Source organism: Sorex araneus, chromosome 5, assembly GCF_027595985.1.
Source record: "Sorex araneus isolate mSorAra2 chromosome 5, mSorAra2.pri, whole genome shotgun sequence".
NCBI lineage: Eukaryota > Metazoa > Chordata > Mammalia > Eulipotyphla > Soricidae > Sorex > Sorex araneus.
Window position 1 is genome coordinate 47113254 of NC_073306.1, and position 21128 is coordinate 47134381.

Consider the following 21128-nt stretch of genomic DNA (forward strand, 5'->3'; position numbering starts at 1 on the left):
GGTTTGTTTGGTTTTGGGGCCACTTCCACCAGTACTCAAGGTACTCAGGATCATATGTGGTGCCAGGAATTTGATCCCGGGTTGGTCCAAGTGTCTTCACCTCCATACTATTTCTCTAGTTTTACAGCCTTTTATTTATATTTTATTATAAAATTATATTGGACATCCATCATTGACTTTTGCCTAAACAGTCATTACATTACTATGAAAAAAAGAATGATAATAATTTTATTTTCGGGGCTGGAGTGATAGCACAGCGGGTAGGGCGTTCTCCTTGCACATGACCGACCTGGGTTCGATTCCCAGCATCCCCATATGGTCCCCCGAGCACCGCCAGGAGTAATTCCTGAGTGCATGAGCCAGGAGTAACCCCTGTGCAACGCTGGGTGTGAGCCCCCCCAAAAATTTATTTTCATTGAGCTTTCTGGAGCCAGTCTGCATTAATAGGGCTTATCTTCCTGAATTCTTGTTCACAATTTCCAGAGGGTTTGACTTCTGTAGAAGGCTTAAGTATGTTTATAAGGTATATTCTGAGGAAGATGAGAGAGACTTGCAGTTTAGGATAACATCACTGACACCAAATTTATCTTGTTTGGTTTGGTGGTGGTGCTTGGGGGCTACTGTTACTTAGGAGCTACTCCTGGCTCTGTGCTCAGGGGTTGTTCCCAGAGCACCTATGGGAACTATGTACACCAGGAATTGGACCTGGGCCTGGTTCATGCAAAGCATGAGCTCCAGCCTGTTAAGATCTCTCTCTGAACTTTTTGAGATCATTTTTAACTCATTATTAATAATAATCCGTACAAAATAAATTTTTAGAACCTGTTTTGGGGGCAGGCTTGGGTGGTGGTGGGAAGGTGCTTTGGTGGTGGGATTTGTGTAGGAATATTGAATGTAATAAATTATTGTGAACATTATTATTAAAATAAAATTAGCACTGCACTGTAGCACTGTCGTCCCGTTGTTCATCAGTTTACTTGAGCGGGCACTAGTAACTTCCCCATTGTGAGATTTTCTCCGTTGTGAGAAAATAAAATTAAAATTAAAAGATGATCTCTCTGGGGCTGGAGCAATAGCACAGCAGGTAGGGCGTTTGCCTTGGATGTGGCCGAACCGGGTTCAATTCCCAGCATCCCATATGGTCCCCTGAGCACTGCCAGGAGTGATTCCTGAGTGCATGAGCCAGGAGTAACTCCTGTGCATCTCTGGGTGTGATCCCAAAAAAGCAAAAAAACAAAAACAAAACAAAACAAAGTTCCAGAGAAATAATGATATGGGTTAGTGAGATGGATACTATTTTGTGTCTTTTTATACCTTGAATTCTTTTATATCAGAGATCTTGGTGCTGGTCTCTGTTTTAAGTCCTCATTAGATTCCTTTTTTAAAACTTTGTATGTGGAATCTAGAGTTTCAATTTTGAAACCAAATTTTGCTTGCTACCCCTGGTCCCCTAAATTCTTTCACAGGTTTCTTACTGAAATTAATCCCAGTATAAGGGTTCTTCATATGTGTCTTGATGAGGATATGTAATTGGAGAGAAGTGCTGCTGGTATGACACCCCTTGTCTTCTTGACTTTGAATCTTCTCTCTAGGGTTTTCTTGGTTTTGGCTTGATTTTAAGTTCTTAGGTGCTGATCTTTTTTGGATTTGGTGCCTAGCACTTGCAAATCATTTGGAAACCAAATCTGGATTTAACTCTTAAATGCTGACTTCTAAAACAATTCTTTCACCTGGGTAAAGTCATTTGGATAAATACAGTCATGAGGATTTTTTATTACTTGCTTGCAAATTTTGTGAGGCCATGTCTATGCTTAGAGGATATAATCTTGTTTGGAGATGTTTACTGGGCTATGTTGCAAGTGAATACTAAAGTCTAAGGATCCATCCAGTTTAATTAAGGTTTTAAGAGGAGTCCTCTGCTTTATCTTAATAGATTGTGGAAAGATATAATATAAAAAGGCAACTTTGTTAATAAATGCAATGTGTTCAGATTCTGAATAGCTTTAGAAGGCAGATTTTGCAGAACTTGCTTGAGTAAGATCTGAGATAAATATGTGAGAGAAAGAATCAAAGATCTTAATATGAAATCACACAGCAAATCACTGTCAAAGGAAGAGGGGGTCAAAGAATCTCTGGAATATTTGTAGGAAAAAAGTATCTGGAGGTTTATCAAGTAAGAAGTTGTGTGTAACTTTATTTGTGAAATTTTAAAAACCCTCTGATTTGTGACTTTTCTCATTCTAATTATTCTTTTTAAAACCTAATATTGTATTTGTAATTTTGGATTTTCTAAAGGAGGACCCCAAATTCAATAAGGATCGCACAAACCTGAATTTAGCCCTGCTCCTTATCCATAACTGAGTAGTTGTTTTAAAATATCCATATACTTGAAATGTTTCGTTATAAAATTATGAGAGAAAAATCTGAAAGAACGAGAAGCTTAATACAGTATTAACTATAAGCTAATACTGGGGATATATTATAAGAAAAAGTCCGCCTATTCTTCCAGTTTATCTAAATCTACGAAATGCATCCGGAGACATTCATGAAAAATGAGTTAAGGTTTTCTTTTTTTTAACCAGAGCTGCTAGTACCTTAGTGGTACCAAAGTGCATTTTTAACAAGAGCACCACCAAACACTCTCAACAAAAAGCACGCGGGAAAGGCTGAGCTAAGCGTCTCTTGGGGCGGGGCTTACCCGGGCTGCTCGTGGGCGGGGTCTACGGACTCCCCCGCCCCTGTGAGGCCTGACGCATGCGCCCAGAGGCTTCTAGCGAAACTAGGTGTGGATTGTGAGGTGACCCTGGTCGTTGACTTCCGGTTCCAAAGGATGCTCATCCGGGTCACGCTAACGCCGCGGTTTCCTCCACCCGCTTGGTTCTACGGTGGGTTTGGACCGGTCCCCATGTCCTGCTGTGAGGCCTCTGCAGCGTCTGGGTGAGTCTCCAGCTCCGACAAGGGTGTGAGTGCGGCCGGTCGAGGACAGCCTGTAAAGATGCGGGCCAAGAGTTCTGCGCCGGCCCCTGGAGGGGGGGCTCGCTCTGCCTGTCCCTTGTCCCTGCAGTGCTCCGCTTAGTTTCAGCTCTTCTCCGCGAGCTGGCCTTGCCTCTTCCAACTCACTTTAACCTGGCCCGTGCCCGTGCATCCCCAGCCCCGCTGATCGCCCCCAGCCTCATGCATCCCTCCTCGGTCCCGTTTGCTTTTCCTTCGCTTCAGCGCTTCCCGCAGGCACTGCCGCTCGGGTCTGTCCCCCGCCCTCGGCAGCCCCCCACCCTACCCACGCTGTTAGCGCCGCTCATCCCCAGCTCCACAGTGTCCCGCAGAACGTTCCGGCTCCTCGTTGGTGGACCGTTCCTCATGCATGACCCCCCTCCCGTGGCAAAACGGACCCTCCTTTTAGGAGCCCAGGACCTTGTCCTCCAACTTGCCTTTGACCCCCCCCCTGCTTCCCTCCCGGGACTCGTCGGTGACATATGCGCCCTGCTTGCTGCTCTCCCGCCTTTTCTGAGCTGGAGCGGGGCTTTGCTGCAGACCTGTCCTGGGCCCGTGTCCCTGGCCCGGGAGAAGTTTTGCCTTTGAGCCCGGGGAGAGATTGGACTGGGGCAGCCTCCGTAGCTGGAGAAGCACAGAAGCGTGGCACTGGGGCACTTGTGGGGGCTTCGGGAGGAGCAGGCTAACAGGTGGCGGGCACGTGCCAGTAAGTGCTGGAGCTCGGGCTCTTGTGAGCCTGGTCATTGGCAGGGCCTGAAGAAGAGCTGTCATTTTTGTGTTCTTGGTCCCGGGAGAATGCATTGTGGCCCGCTGAGGCCAGAATGCGGATGTTTGGGCGGGTTCCTGCATGGGCTTTATCTTTAGGAGAGTTGCTGTGCCAGGACAGGTTTTTTTTTTTTTCTCCCCCTGGATGATCATGAGTCCCAGATTTAGAAGCCTGATGTCCAGATTGTTTGTGTTACTGAAACATTTTCTGCTCAAGCATTCTTTGTAGTCATTTCAAAGTACCTTTTTTCAGGTTGAACTTTATCACTGCCTCTTATCCACTGTTTATTCATTTTTACTGTAGGCATGCACTTGCTAGTTTTCTTCCTGTTTACGAGCTGCACATTTGAAGTACTTTTGTTTCTTTTTAACGTTGTCTTCAAAAACCATTTCCCCTCTTTATTTGTGGCTTTAATTTTCTGGTAAGTTTCTCTGGTGTCTTTTAGTCATCTCTAAAACAGGTGTTAAGGGTTGGGGAATTTTTGTTTTCTTAGTGTTTACCTTGAATGCCGAGCGTTTGTAAATGTTTTTGTGTGTGGTTGAAGTAGTAATATTTCTGTAATCGTGTAAATTGCGGTCTAATTGCGCTCTAAAGTTTACCACTCAGTGAAAAAATAAATACAGCTTTTAGCATTGCTTCTCTTTTGCTGTAATAGAAAAGTCTGTTACAGAAAAGTCTCCCTCTTTATATGACACATACATATGTGAGTCTGTATGACATGGCAGAGACCCTGGCTTATTCCAAAATTGGGCTGTGCTCAACAGCTATTTTTAGCTCAGGACCTTGGGACTTGGCCATATTAGTCTGAGAGGCCACAGAGGGCCCTTCTGGTTGGCTTTCAGGGCTTATCTAAGGCAGAGGGAAGACCCTTTGAATGTTCCTTACCAGCAGTTACATTGGAAAGTGGCCTTGTGTTCAATCTGGCTTCATCATTTCCCATTCTTAAGAAAACAAATCCAGATAAATATGGGCTGTGGGCTGGAGCGATAGCACAGCGGATAGGGCGTTTGCCTTGCACGCGGCCGCCCCGGGTTCGATTCCCAACATCCCATATGGTACCCCGAGCACCGCCATGAGTAATTCCTGAGTGCATGAGCCAGGAGTAACCCCTGTGCATCGCCGGGTGTGACCAAAATAAATAAATAAATAAATAAATAAATAAATAAATATGGGCTGGCTCTCTAGATGTTTGCTTCCACCCAGATTTGTCAACTTTTCTCTCTATGGCCATGGGTGCTTCACAGATAGATTTGTATTTGTGCTGAATTTTTTTCTCTTTCTTGGAGCTATCTCTTCAGCATCCCAGCCCCCTTTTTTATTTATCGTTAATATTGTAAATTGGGCTGGAGCGATAGCACAGCGGGTAGGGTGTTTGCCTTGCACGCGGCTGACCTGGGTTTGATTCCTCTGTCCCTCTTGAAGAGCCCGGCAAGCTACCGAGAGTATCCCACCTGCACAGCAGAGCCTGGCAAGCTCCCTGTGGCATATTTGATATGGCAAAAACAGTAACAAGTCTCACAGTGGAGACGTTACTGATGCCCGCTCGAGCAAATCGATGAACACAGAGCAAATCCAGATGACAGTGCTACAGTGCTTGGCCATCTCTAAGTCTAAAGCTAAATGCTTGTCTATAGCTTACAGATGGAGGGAACCATGGAATTCAAATGCACACCTTTGATTCACAGGTAAAATCAGAACTTTCAGAATCGGTGATGAAGTTTTCGAGGTTACGTTTTACAAGTAAGTTACATACACTAAGAGACTTGTGTTTAAGTCCCTACAGCTGTAGTCTGGAGAACACAATGTAGTATTAGTGGTTCTGTCAATTAAAATATAGGAATGAAAGCTCTAGGGTAAGAAATCTATAACACAGATAATTAAATATAAAGTTGAAATCTTTATGTCTTTGCAGGAGGAACCTAGAATACTTGAGTAGAAGTAGGAGTTATTAAATCTTAGGAGACTACTGTAGTCTATACTACAAATTGTGCATAAAAGCCTTTACATGACATGAGTGTTCTATGCTCTCCCTGGAGCAATTCTGTTGTTCTTGGTCTTTGTATTGTTGTTGGATTTTCTAATTTCTGAAAAGCCTGTACCTTTCTTAACTCCTTATCAAACAAATGAATCACTAAAGACTAATTGTCAATCAGATCAATCACTAGTGACAGCTTAATGTTTGTGTTTTTAAAGCTTTGGGTCTGATTTTATTTTATTTTTATTTTTTGTTGGGGAAGGGCCAGACCTGGTGATGCTACCTGGTGATGCTTTGGGTCTACACCTGGCTCTGTACTCGGAATCACTCCTGACAGTGCTCAGGGGACCATATGGAATACTGGGGATTGAACCTGGGTCCCACAAGTAACGCAAGTGTGTTACCTGCTGTACTAGTTCTCTAGCTCCAAATTTCTGTTTTAATTTGGTTTGTGGGCCACCATCTGATAGTGCTCAGTGGTTACTCCTGGCTCTGCACTTAGGAATCCCTCCTGGTGGTGCTTGGGAACCACATGGGATGCCAGGGATCGTACCCGGGTCAGTGGTGTGCACAAGTGCCTTACTTGCTGTACTATTGCTCCATCCTGGGTCTGATTTTAAAGCTTAGGGTCACTGTTGATTTTCTTTTACTTTGTTATTGTGGTTTTGGGGCCACAACTGGCTGTGCTCAGGGTTTACACTCCTGACTCTGTGCTCAGGAATCACTACTGGCAGTGCTCCGGGACTGTAGGTGGTGCCAGGGATTGAACCCACGATGTTTGTGATGGTGCAGGTTAAACGACCATCCTACATGCTGCTGTTCCATGGCTCCGCCCCTTGATTACTGTTTTCAAAATACTCAGTGGTATCACTTCATTTAGATTCTTGTTTTAATCTGCATTACAGTTAAATGTAAAATTATGTTTTTTTTAGGTACGGTTAAATAAGTTTACTTTGAAATTTTCACAGCTGAACTGTAAAAATCTGTAACACTGAAAACAAAACAAAAAATCTTTACATATAACACTCATGCCAAGAACTATTCTAAGTGCTTTACATATTTTAACCCTTTAATCCTTAGATCACTGTGAAGTACTTGTGCTGTTTTATCAAAGAGGAAAATCAAGGCACAGAAATGAAATAGATTGCCCAGATTACACATGGTACTAGTTCTTTAGTTGGCAAGAGAGCTTAATTTGAACTTTTAGTCTAACTCTTGGGTTTGTATAGAGTTCCACATGTTTAATGATTTTTTTTACCTTCATGAATTAAGGTTAAAATAGCTTTGCTGGGTCCAGGGAGATCGCTCAAAGCTTTCATCTTGAGCCCTGGGTTTGATCTTTGGCACTGACCCATGCCTCCCCTCTACCCCCCCCCCCCCCCACCGTCCACCCCGTCCACCCCATCCAAACACACGCACACTTTATCTTTTTTTTGCTGGGGTGGTGGTACTCGGGCACATCTGCCAGTGATGATTAGGGCTTCTGGCTCTGCACTCAGGAATCACTCCTGGTGGGCTCAGGGGGACTATAAAGGGTGCCAAGAACCAAACCCAGGTGGGCTGTGTGTGCAAGGCAGATGCCCTACATGTTGTACTATTGCTCCAGCCTCCCCAAGCCCCAATTTTTCTGAAGCACAAAAGAATGCTGTTTTTAGTTGGGAACTTTAGAGGGGGGATTTTACCTGCCTTTTGTTTTTTCTAAATGCTGACTTAAGGCAAGGCAAAGCCTTCATAGTACTTTATGCATTGTAGATGCAAAAACCATGTATTAGAAATCAAAAGAGGATTACATTCTTCCCTCTTAAAAGAAAATATTTTAGAAATTACTTTTCAGCTATTTGTAGAAAAGGCAGTATGTTCAATAAGAAGCATTCTAGTTGCTAAAATGTCTTGCTCCTTGAAGAATGCTTTTCCCTTCTTTGATCTACTAAGAATTAAATAAATTTATGTAATAGTGTAAAACTCTGAAATCTTAATGTCCCCAATATAAATAGTACAGGTTTGAAATATAAAACAGGAAACTGAAACAGAAATTTCTTTTTTTTTTAATTTTTATTTTTTTAAAAATTTTATCACCAGGTGGAAAGTTACAGAGTTCTCAGGTTTATGTCTCAGTTATACCGTATTCAAACACCATCCCTTCACCAGTGCCCATATTCCACCACCAAACTCCCGGGTATACCCCCCGCCCTCCACCCCAACTGTATAACTGATGAGTTTCACTTTATTTTCTCTTCACCTTGATTATGTTCCATATTTCAACACAAAACTCACTATTGTTGTGGGAGTTATATCCCCAAACAAGATAACCCTAATAAGGAGGCATTTGATAATTAGTTTTCCATTAAAAGATTGTATGTTTTCAGGTTTTAGAAAAGGTCGCGCGGCCGCTAATGTGTCCCAGTCCTGAATCCTGGAGCCGTGTTAGTTGCTGCTCAGTGTCGCCAGGGCTCCATCTGGAGAAGGTGTGCTGGCGGCACCTCCTCCTTCCGGCCCCCGGTGTTGCTGGCCCCAATTCGGGTCCGGAGCATTGTCCGGGCCGCGTGAAACAAATTTCTGACTTAACTCTGCTCTTCCAAATCTGAAAACTTATATAGAATTAAGTATTTTCTTCTATTCGAGACTGTATTTGAATTCATTTTTATTTTTGCCTTAGAAAAGAAAAAGGAATGTTCACAGACCACTTCCTTTTTAGATAAATGTAATTTAGAATTACCTTTCTATTCTTTCGTACTTTTACTCCCAAATTTAAGAATTAACTGTGTCTTTAGGGGAAAAGATCCTGTATTTGTTGAGAAGGTTAATAAGAGTCTTGGACTCATATGCTGGGAGGTTATTTTTGAGTTTTGAGAACATTCAGGAATCATGGAATTTGGTTAGTAGAAGAAAACTTCCTGGTAAGAAGCATGTATGGTTAGGCATACTTCTTTTAGTTCTTTTATTTGAACTCCTCTATTCAGACATGGTGTTAAATACATAATTTTTCTTATGTGTGTGAAGAAGTGAAGCTGGAGTGATAGCACAGTGGTTAGGGTGTTTGCCTTGCACGCAGCCGACCCGGGTTCGGTTCCTCCGTTCCTCTCAGAGAGCCCGGCAAGCTACCAAGAGTATCCTGCCTGCGTGGCAGAGCCTGGCAAGCTACCGTGGCGTATTTGATATGCCAAAAACAGTAATAAGTCTTATAATGGAGACGTTACTGGTGCCCGCTTGAGCAAATCGATGAACAGTGGGGATGACAGTGCTATAGTGCATGTGTATGAAGTAAAATAATTTTAGGAAACAGGAAGGAGAGTGGGAAGAAGACAGAGAGAGAGAGAGAGAGAGAGAGAGTAAAAAGAGAGAAAGGAGTGTGTTCCAGAGAGAACATGGAATTCTCCAGACGGTAGAGAACAAGTACTTCATTTTTATTTGTGTTTATTTTTGTTTTGGGGATACACCTGGCTTTGCTTAAAGGTTATTTCTGGATCTGCGCGCAGGAATCACTTCCGGTGACCTTGAGGACCATGTAGGTTGCAGGGACTAGCAGCACAAGTTGTTGACAAACACCCACCTTTTGCACTGTCTCTCCACCCCCAGTTTTTTGTAGTAGTTTTTGTCTTTGTTTTTTTCCCCTCCTCAGGGGAAAAAGCATTGTTATAGAACTGAAAGTGTAAGCTTTGCTATGATGATCTAGGAAAATTGGTGGTTTGTTGCACTGTTACAGTTGGAATAAATTAGAAGGAATAGATCTAAGGTAGAGCTAAACTTTGTTTATCTATTTATTTATTGTTTTGGGGGCCACACCAGGTGGTGCTCAGGGCTTGATCCTGGCTCTGCACTCAGGGATCACTCTGGTGGGGCTTGGGGGAATCATATGGATACCAGGGATCGAACCTGGGTCACCAATGTGCAAGGCAAGCGCATGCCCACTGTACCATCTCTCTGGCCCTAAATTTGTTCTTTAGCTTCTGTAGTAGATGAAAAAGATTTAGGTCAGATTCACCTGTTGTTCCTTCATTTTTCAAAGTAAGAGGGAAATTTTAGTTCAGGACAATGATGTCAATTTTTTCCTGTTAGATTGCTATTATTAATAATAATATCTCTACTTGTTACTCATAGGCATAATCCTTACTAGGTATGTATAATTTTTTTCCTTTTACTATGTTAGAATTAAAAAAAATAGGATAAATAGTAGTATGTAACCCTTCTTATAAGAAAAGTGCCAGTATTAAGGAAATACTGGCAGTGGTTGGGGACATTCAGGTTCTGGGGTCATGCTTGAACCCCACATGGCCCTTGAGCATGTTGGATGTGGGCCTGGGGGCACCACACCTGGTCTGAGCACCTCCTTTTCTGCTCTAATGTTGAACCATCTGTCCTAGTCGCCAAAGTGGTCCCTGGACTCCTTGAGTGGGCACTTCCTGGGAAACCTCCTTCCTCAAGGAAAATGTACTCATAATCAGTTGTTATTATTCCACTGAAGTTTTCAAGCTGCTTTTGCTTTTTTACTATGTCTTACTTGGCTAAGTTATGTGCCAGAGATTAGGTAACATTGACAAATATGATCTTGAGACCAAAGACAGCAACTTTAGCTGAAAATCTCCCCTCTCTTGTATTAGTGCGGCCCTCAAAAGCTAGGGAACTGAGAAATCATTGCTGTATCTTAATTCTGCCTCCTTTAGTAGATTTTTCCTTAGTGTTGGTGCCGCACATTCTGTGAATGTTTATTTGGAACAGTGTGGGTACACTGTTATTAACCGAGTGCCCACTCCACCTCCATTTCTTGTTTTCAGAGGCTTGCTTTTAAAATACTGTAATTTACAAAACCACCAAAATTCTGAATGTTATATGTAATATGAAATGCTTCTTTGACTCCTTCTTTTTACTCCTTCTTTGACGGGCCAGTTTTCCCTTTTCTAGTAAAGTGATTTTTCCAACCTTTTTTGCTATGGGTCCAATCTAAGGTGCATTTTAGCACATATATTAAAATGTGAATATTTAAAATTGAAACTAGTTTAGTGAAACTGTGTCTTTAATACTTTAATTGCAACATTAAATTTCATTTTGTAATATTTCATTCAGAAGAAACTGTTTCAGGGACTTGTGCTATAGTACAGTGTATAGGGCATTTACTGTCTACAGCTCAAAACTCATCCCATATGGTCCCCTGAGCTCCATGAGTGATCCATGAGCACAAAGCCAGGAATAAGTCTTGAGCACCACTGAATGTGGCCCCCAAACACAGACAATAAAAATAAAAAACTTTTATCAAACTGTATAATAGCCCACATAATACCTATATGTACTGTTTAAGAATTCTAGAACTACTGTACTTTTTCAAGGCTGTCGTTTTTGGAATTGAAATTGGAATGCTTTTAGAGTGTGGGGCTTGCTATTTTTTTTTCCTCTGATGTGTATGTCAATTCGGTTACTTTTTTTTTTTTTAACGAAATAACCATGCAAAACACTGAGAGGGAGACCTATTGCCCTGGGTATGGTCCTCATTTTTCTTTGCTGTTTAAGCACTTAGTTGTAAAAACTGCAATAATCAGAATCATGAGGTTGAAAATGTTTGTCATATCAGGCATTTCTTCTCTTATTAGAAACCTCTGCTAGTTTAGATGGACTAAGTTGCTTTTTAACAACTGTGTTTCTGCTCTTGGCAACTTCTCAAAAGGTTATAAAGCTGCTTTAGTCTACTTCTGGGTCTTTTGCAGTCTTTTAAATCAAGAGAGAAGGGGAGAAAGAAAAAACAAAATGAGAACTGAGGGTTAAAACAGTTTGCCTCTGTTTGATAGTGTGATAATCTGGTGAAAATAATACAATTTAAGAATCTTTGGGACTTGGGGACTTGGGGTTTGTTACAGTGGGCTGCATTTATTCCTTACTCTGATTCACTTCCTATGATAGAGGTTTCCATTTTTTCTGGCATATTAAAGCATTAGTGTGAGAAAGGTCAGCATGCATACTCGTAACTACTTGTTTCACCAATACTACTCTTTAACACTTAATGAGCATATACTATGTGCCAGGTGCTGTTGAAAGCATTTACATATTCACTGGGGAGGCCTGGGAGCAGAATGAGATAACAGAAAGAAAAATTTCCATCTTAGTATATATTGTCTCATTTACTTGGCCTGTGAATTCTGGCTATTGGTACCATGACTTGGGCAATTTTAGTTGGTTCAACTTTTTGTTTATTTCCCTCCTTTCTTCCCTTTTGATGTGACAGGAAGTCACACAACCTTTGTTTTTACTGAGCATTTTTGTTTCGGGGCCACACAGGTTTAAGCTCAGGGCTTACTTGTGGCTCTGCACTGGGGGAATCACTCCTCGTGGGCCCTAGGAACTGTCTAGGGTGCCCGGGAGCAAGCCTTGTCTTCAGCATGCAAGGCAAGCATCCTGCCCACCGTCCTGGCTCTAGGGTTAGTTCTGATAGTATTCTGTTGCGTGTAGACTGTTATTTGTATTAGTACAGCTGACAGCACCTTGCTATGTTAATCAGTCAAGCCTCTAAAATAAAGAAGTCAGAAGAGTTCAGTGTTACCACAAGCAGCTGAGCTACTTATTTAGGGAAGAAGGGACTGTCATGGTGATGGTGGCTTTTGCTTACCTGTAGAGAGTTTGGCGAGGAAGATGCATGTAGTTAATGGCAAGCTTTTTGACTACAGAAATATGATTTGTGTTGAGGCTTAAATGATACAGAGTTCAGATCTTCATAGGGTTGCTTCAGGGAGACCAGTTGATTGTGGGAGTACTATACTTGTGCCTACTTTAGCAGACCTCTTGAGTACAGAGGATTCTGGGGTGTTAGATTTTTTTTTAAATTTACTTTTTATTGAGGTAGTGGTTTACATGAGTGCAAATGTTTGTATGTTTTTGAGGTATAACCACACCAAACTCATCACCAAAGTACCAATATTCTCGACCACAGTTGATTTGGACCATTTCAGTGCACTCCCTCAACCATAACCTGTTCTGTGGTCAGAGGCAAAGGGTTTCATTTTGTTTGATGTTGTCTGTTCCCTTGGTTTGTTTCTCTGTATATCATTTATACGTGAGATAATTTAACATTTGTTTTTTCTCCTTCAGACTTTCTTCACTCAGCATGCTTCTCTCTGGCTCCATTCATGTTCTAGCAAAAGGCAAGATGTCATCTCTCCTTACAGCTGAATAGTAGTCCATTGTGCAAGTCATTCACCAGGCATGAGGCATTTTGGCTGTTTCCAGATCTTGGCTATAGTAAATATATAAATAGTATATCTGCTGCAGTAAACATAGTTGTGGTATGCTTTAGGGGTCTTGTTGTCGTTGTTCTTTGTTTTTAAGTTTAAAAAAAATAGTAACCCTTGTTACTATAAAGGGTTTTCATCAGCCTCTGAGACTTCATTGAATTTTTTAAAGGAAACAGCAAGATTGGATCAATGAAGAAACTAGATGAAGGACTCACAATGCTTAGAAGTCTCAGAAATTGGGGCTGGAGCAATGGTACAGCATGTAGGGCATTTGCCTTGTATGTGGCCCAATGTGAGTTTGATTCCGGCATCCCATGTGGTCCCCTGAGCACAGTCAGGAGTAATTCCTGAGTGCAGAGCCAGGTGTAAGCCCTGAGCATTGCAGGGCGTGACCCAAAAAGACAACCCTCCCCCCCAAGAAAAAGAAAGAAAAAAAACTATTAGTCTTCCTATGGATAAATATAAAGAATAGAAGGGTACCTGGGGCATTCATCAGTTTTCTGCTCCTTACTCTGTTTTGAGCACCTGATGCTTATTCCCCAGCAAAGCCTAAAGAATTTCTTTGAATAACCTGCCTGGGGAAACATATACTTTCTTATTCTTAAATGTCTCTGTGTATATAAACCAAATCCTGTAGATTTCTTGCTTTCTCAAACTCCTGGCCAATTGCTGCAAGGTTGTGTGCTGTGACTTTTGCTTCTCAGGCTTCATAGCATAGGCTCATTCACTTGTTGACACAGACCTTTTTGCTCTTTCTCAGATATGTCAAGATGTTAGTTACTGGGCTGGAGTGATAGCACAGCGGGTAGGGCGTTTGCCTTGCACGCGGCCGACCCGGGTTCGAATCCCAGCATCCCATATGGTCCCCTGAGCACCGCCAGGGGTGATTCCTGAGTGCATGAGCCAGGAGTAACCCCTGTGCATCGCCGGGTGTGACCCAAAAAGCAAAAAAAAAAAAAAAAAAAAAAAAAAAAAAAGATGTTAGTTACTGTTTCAGTTTCTTAGTACTTGTTTTCTTTTGAAAGCCCTCTACATCTTACAGCTCTTTTTTTATTATTCAGATACCTGCGAAATGCTAGTGCTTCCTTCTCAAAGAGATTATCAAGCTTTGTGAAATATGAAAGCAACAAATAAAATATAACAATAAAGTACTCAGTGGGAGAAAATAAACTCTTTTTTTTTTCTTTTTGGGTCACACCCGGCGATGCACAGGGGTTACTCCTGGCTCTGCACTCAGGAATTACCCCTGGTGGTGCTTAGGGGACCATATGGGATGCTGGGAATTGAACCGAGGTCTGCCGCTTGCAAGGCAAACACCCTACCCGCTGTGCTATCACTCCAAGTTCCTGGCTCCTCTCCTTTGTTGTGATGATGACTGTTATCACATAAATGTGTGATTGAGTGGTCATGTTGCTCTCAGGGGCTTGTGTACCTGGTTATGGAGCCCACACACTATTTGGTTGCAGTGCATCCACATGCTTGGCGGTGCTGCTCACATACTTGCAGTGCTCCCTAGGTAGGGGTCACACACCTTTTGAACTGTGCTTCTTGCTTGCACACTTATGTTGTGGTGCCAGGGTTCACATCGGCAGTGCCTCTAGGATTGCTCTGGGCATGTTGGCAGTGCTGCAGATGATATGCTTGAGAAATCTGGGATGAGTTCAAGAGGAACAACACAAGAATCATTGGCGTCCCTAAAGAACTGGAAGGCAAATGTGAAGAAATAATAGTTAAAGAAATCGTTAAGAACTTCCCAGAGTTGAGGAATACAGGCACCTAGAATCAAGAGGCCTGAAGGGTCCCAGTTTTGAAAATAGACCCAGTTAGAAAAACTGCAAGACACATTACACTCAAAATAGCAAAATCTAAAGGCAGAGACAGAATATTGAAAGCAGCAAGATCAAAAAAAGGAACTTACGTACAAAGAAAAGCACATGAGATACAAAGAAAAGCAGATCTATCAAATGAGACTCTATATGCCAGAAGGAAATGAAAGGATATACTCTCCAAACTCAATGAACTGAATACCTCACCACGAGTACTCTGTCCAGCTAGATTATCGTTCAGATCTGAAGGAACTATTCAGAGTTTCATGGACAGGCAACAGTTTAGGAAATTCATAGCCTTGAAACCAGTTTTGCAAGAAGCCTTAAAAGAGCTCCTTTAAAGGACAGAAGAAACTTCCCTTCATGTGGCATTAAGTATGACCTTACTAATGGTGCCTGTTTATTCTCTATGAAATTATGAAAGGTTAAAACATATAGCAATCATCACAAGTTGACTTATTTGCTTTCGAAGAAATAAGTTTGCCATTCTTTCAAGTTTTTTGGACCAAGTAATATCAAATAAATTTGTTATATGCCTGCCAAAGGGGCGAAAGAAAAAGCCTCATTAGGAAAGATGTGATAATTATTGCAATAAGGTCCAAGTACAAAATAAAATTTAATGCAATATGTATTAGAGGCCAGAGTTGAAAATTTACTTATGTAACTGAAAATAGGCAGTATACTATATTGTATTAAATTATCTGAATTTTCTTATATATATATAGGTTAAAATCATAGCAGTTAATCATGACAGATGAACTTTGTTGATTTATCTTTTGATAATTTCTTTTGCCATTTAAGTTCTATTGGAGCAAGCAATATGAAATAAATTTGTTGTATGCCTGCCCAGGGGCCAGGATGGGGATGGCAGAGACCCTGGGGACACTAGTGGTGGGATGTGTTACAACATTGAATGTCTGAAACAAGTCTACAAAAATGTGATTTAAAAAGCTTGTGAACAGCTTTTAAAATCACAGTGTCTTAATAAAAAAATAATGAGAAAAAAAGAGAAACTGCCAGCAAGGCAGACTTTCTACCTCTGAGCTCTCCCCAGGCTCAGAACTTATACAGAACATATTAGCAACAGAGAAAAGTAGTTCAATTAAGAAATGGACAAAGGGGCCCAAGCAAGCCCACCCAAGTTCTATACCTGGCACACTGTATGGTCCCCCAAGCAGCACCAGGAGTGGTCCCTGAGCACAGAGCCAAGAGTAAGCCCTGAGCACCACCAGATGTGGCCCCAAAACCAAAAAAAATAAAAAATGGAGAAGGTATCTGAATAGATCTGAACGGATGGCTAATGAAAAAGTTCTTTCCACTGCTAGTCATCAGGGAAATGCAAATCATATCACAGTGAAATAGCCCTTCACACCTACTGTGGTCAAGACAAGAAATTAGTGTTGGCGAGAGACTGGAGGAAAGGAAACCCATGTGTGGTTAGTGGGGATGTGACTTGGTGCAGCCACTATAGAAGATGGCATGAAGTTCCTTCAGAAGTTTAATATAGAATGCATATATGAGTTTAATGCCAGAAGTGTAATATAGAATGCATATGTGATCATATAGTCAAATGCAATAAAATTATTTTTGTTATGAAAGAACATTATCTTCATCTGTCACACCAAAGATGGACTTCGATGATGCTAAGTGAATTAAGTCAGAAATATTTTATAAACTCACATATATAGATTTAAAATATTGAACATGGAACTCGGGTTGAGGCTCAGTTGCAGAACACATGCTCTGCATATACAGAGCCCGGGATTAGATTCCCAGCACTAAGAAAAAGAAGAGAAAAACAGAACCTGGTCTGGGGAGATGGCTCAAAGGACCGGAGCACGTGCTTTGCGTATGGAAACCCTGAATTTGGGCCTGGGCACTTCGTACTCTCCCAAGTGTGGCCTATAAACTGGAACAAAGAAAAGAAAAATCAAACTCGAAACTTATTTCAAGTTGTGGGAGGCAGGGATATAGGGAGTGGGTGAGGTGGGTAAAGCTGCTTAAAAGGTAACTTCCACTTATGAGATAAATCATGGGGATCTAGTGCACAGAGGTAGTACAGGGGGTAAGATGCGTGCCAGGTTTGCTGCCAGTCCTAGCTCAGTCCTGGGCACCACATAGTTCTCTGAGCATCAGCACATGTGGCCCCCAAACACTTAAAAACACTACTCCGGAGTTCATTTAGAGAGCTAAAATCTTCAGAAAAATGAGAATGAAGAAGAAAGACCAGCCTTTCCAAGCATTAAACATATGAAATTACCAAATAAAACCTCTGTAGTATGTCATGATATTGCTATGGTTTACAGTGGTTTCCAAGAGCACATTGGATTGACTGATGAAACGGAACAGAACCTAGAAATCACACAGAAATGGGAATTTTAGTTTATTATGAATTAACATTCCCAATTATTGGGGAAAAGACAAGATTTAAGCAGTATTCGCTAGATCTAAATAGTACTACTTGGCCCGTAACCAGCTGTCGGAGTTACTGTCATAAGCTCTTCACATGTCATAAGCTTCTAGTCTTCCTGATCTAGTGAGATGAAGTCTTTAATTGCTGTTCTCTGTTATAGATTGTGTTAAACAATAGTTCCTGTCAGAAGATTTCAGTGTCTGTTCTCTTCTTCACTATGCAATTGCCTCTTTAAGCATATATGCAAATATAAATAATAAAGCAGTTAAAGTTGTAGAAGAAAGGATGAGTGAAATCATAAGTTGGGACTGGGAAAGCAAAATGTAGAAAGATTTTATTTACTACAAAATGATAACATGTGTCTAATATGCCACAAATTAAAGCAAATACAACTATGTTGTATACCCAAACTAATATATTTCTATGTCTATTTTACCTTAATTAAAAAAATATAGTCTGCAGAGATGGCTCAGAGGGATAAAGTACATGTTCGCTTGTGGGAGCTTTGCGTGGCACCACATAGTCCTGTTTGTACTTATTGAAAGATTTAAAAATGAGTTTGCATACACATTTAAAACATACCTATAGTTAGAAGAAACCTATAAGCTGTTAGGTTATTAGACCCAAATGCTTAGATTCTGAATTCTGATGTCTTTTTCTGATACCTTACTAAGAGGCAAGCATGCTTAACAAGTTTTTGTACCCACTTTGCTACTATTCCTGTAGGCCCTCTGCTTGCTGTTAAAATCTATCATGACACATGTAGTTAAATTTTATGCAACTTTTTAGTTTTTGCATTCTTTCAAGCTCCCAATCACTCTCCCTCCCTTCCTCTCTTCTTGGCTATAATTTTCCCCTTTGTTTTGTTTCCCTCTGTTCTCCTGTCTTTTGTTCAGTGAAGATCAGCTTCTATTTTAGTTGTAATTGCTTCTGAATATTGCATATTGCATAGATCTCTTCTTAATAGCTTAGCAGTGAGATCTTTCTCAAGTTCAGATAGGAAAAGAGTGTTTGTTTGAAGGTGGTTATTTGTAAAAATTTTAAGTATTTAAAAAAATTCAGATGACTGTCATCTGAATCAGCATTCAACCCTTTTACACCTGCACACCGTGGAAAATAGGTGAAATATTTCACAGAGGGCTAAGACAGAAAAACTAAATAGTATTTGATTTATTAGCTCCAATGGTATAAATGACAATTTTAAGCTAAGTGTGATATCTACTGTGTATTTTGTTTTGGGGGTTACATCCGACAATGCTCAGAGCTTACTCCTGGCTCTGCACTCAGAAATTACTCCTGGCGGTGCTCAGGGTACCATATGGGATGCTGGGGATAGAACCAGGGTCAGCCACATATATGGCAAATTCCTTACCTGCTGTTCACTCCAGCCCTATCTGCTACTGTTTAGAGGTTAGGAAATTTGGTGTACTGGCTGGAGAGTTGTTTCTGAGAGATAAAGCACAGCTCTAACACTCAATGGATTTCTCAGGTTTTTATTACTGACTTGGCTGGAAGGGTGTTTGCCTTGCACACGGCTGACCCGGGTTTGATTCCTCTGCTCCTCTCAGAGAGCCCGACAAGTACCGAGAGTATCCCGCCCGCACAGCAAGCCTGGCAAGCTACCCGTGGCATATTCGATATGCCAAAAACTGTAACAAGTCTCACATGGAGACATTACTGGTGCCCGCTCGAGCAAATCGATGAGCAACGGGATGACAGTGACAGTGACTTGGCTGGAAAAGTTTTCACATAATTAGGAAGTTGAACAACCAACAGTTTGATAGATTAACAGTTTGATGGATATTCCTTTTTGGGTGATACCGAGATTTGAGACAGTGACTATTTAAGTCTAGGTACCAGAGTGGCATCAGAAGACAACTGGGTGGGGCAGTCTGAACAAAAGTTCAGCAGGGAGGGCATTTGCCTTGCACGCAGCCCACCCGAGCTTGGTCCCTGGCATCCCATATAGACCCCCGGGCACCTCCATGAGTAGTTCTTTACTTTCTTTCTCAGCTTTACTTTTCCCTTTACTTTTCCTTTCAGCTTGAAAAGGTCTGCAGGAACCTTTCGTGTTGACAACCATCTCACTTCTGCAGGGAGGGGATGCTGGTGCAAGTCAGTGCTCTCAGTGTTGTGAACAGCCTGGTTGGTGTTCATAGCAGAACTCTGATTTTCATTAATGAAAATCACTTACCACAGAGTTTAGATCAGTGTAGAGGCTTCTTTGTAGCCCAGTGCTCACGTTAAATCAGACAGTGCTGGACAGAACTTCTGGGTGCACAAAGTGCACAAAACTTTCTTATTTCACCACTGCTCCTGAGTGACGTCCTTTCATGCTCATAGCAGGGGCCACACACTCTGGTAATATGTATTTGCCTCGTTCTAAGCTTAAATACTCATCAGAAGAGCCAGAGAGGTGGTACAGAGGTTACTTGCCTTTCACAGGGCTGACCCTGGTTTGATACCTTGCACCACAGCGCTGCCAGCAGTGAACCCTGAGCATTGCCCCCAGACCTTTGAAAAAATTCCAGTTACTGATTAGTGCACTTGTAAAATCTCTGTTTCTAATGCAAATGGCGAGTGAGCTTGGAAGGTTTCCTAGTGTCATTTGATGGAACACTGGAACTTTACAAATAATTCACTGCTTCTGAGCTTTTTATACTTTTTATTCTAATTTCTAATAAAGTTTTTTTCTCTTTTTGATCCATAGTGCACACTTAAAAGTATCAAGGGATTTCTTCTTAATTTCTTCTAAACTAGTCCTTGGTATGCTTTCGATAGCATCACTGCTTTTCTGCTAAATAATTGTCCCTGCCTCTTCCTGAAGAAGGGTAGAAGGTTCTGCTGTTTGACTTCTTTGTTTCTGTTTTGTAAGGTTTCAAATTCTACAAGAGAAATAGCTTGTTTTATGAAATACTTCAACATAATATTAGAAAACAAAATGGAGAAGTGTGGTGAAATGAAAATTTTTGTCATTGTTTGGCAAACTGGCGAACTGACTCAGTAACTGGCATTGGGCAGACGCATGCTTCACCTGTACAGTGGCAGGTGCTACCTTGTCACACCCCCAGCAGTGCAGGGCCCAAATCATGTAACCACTCTGTGACTGGGAAATTTTGGATGGGTGCCACAATGTTTACATGGCATAGGGCGTAGATGTAGTGTTCTGCTGCATGGATGGATGCTTGGTCAGCAGTTTGTTCATTCCCTGTGAATGACAGTTGAGTCCTTTCTAGTCTTTATACATCTGAATACATGTTCATTTACAGGATTTTCTGTGAACATGAATTTTTGTTTCACTTAGATGCTTCAGAGTGAGATTGCTGTATATACACATACATACAAGGTATATGTTTAGTTTTATAAAACTGCCAGCCTGGGCCACAGAGCTCGCTCAGTGGGCTGGGCTGGAGTGCATGTTTTGCAGGCATGAGGCCTGTGGATTCCATCCCCAGTATTGACATACAGAAAGGAACTCGAAAAAAAGAAAAAGCATACAGTGAAAAAGATCCTTCGCCAAGTTTCTGAAGATGTGTAATGATAAAAATTCCTAAGTATTGGGGCTAGAGCAATAGTGCTGCTGGCATTTGCCTTGTACGTGGCCAACCTGGGTTTGATCCCTAGTATCCCATTAGTCCCCTGAACACTGCCAGGAGTAATTCCTGAGTGCAGAGCCAGGAGTAACCCCTGAGCATTGCCAGGTGTGACCCAAAAAGGCTGGTATGGCCGTAGCAATAGCACAGCGGTTGGGCGTTCGCCTTTCATGCAGCAAACCCGAGTTCGATTCCTCCGCCCCTCTCAGAGAGCCCGGCAAGTTACCGAGAGTATGGAGCCCGAGCGGCAGAGCCCGGCAAGCTACCCGTGTGTATTGGATATGCCAAAAAACAGTAATAATAAGTCTCTCAATGAGAGATGTTACTGGTGCCTGCTCGAACAAATCGAT

General features: G+C 41.7%; 1 protein-coding gene across 4 annotated transcripts in view; it reads left to right on the forward strand.

Moving 5' to 3' along the window:
- The first annotated feature begins 2801 nt into the window (after nt 1-2801).
- The window catches only part of EYA3 (EYA transcriptional coactivator and phosphatase 3), a 94169-nt gene continuing 75842 nt past the window's right edge, over nt 2802-21128 (forward strand). For 2 of the 4 annotated variants that reach the window (XM_004603505.2, XM_004603506.2), the window contains exon 1: nt 2802-2937. The gene's annotated coding sequence lies outside the window, so the exon portion shown is untranslated. Of the gene's footprint in view, nt 2938-5442; nt 5498-21128 lie in introns of all 4 variants that reach the window. The other 2 variants (XM_055138395.1, XM_055138394.1) reach the window with 2 other exon arrangements.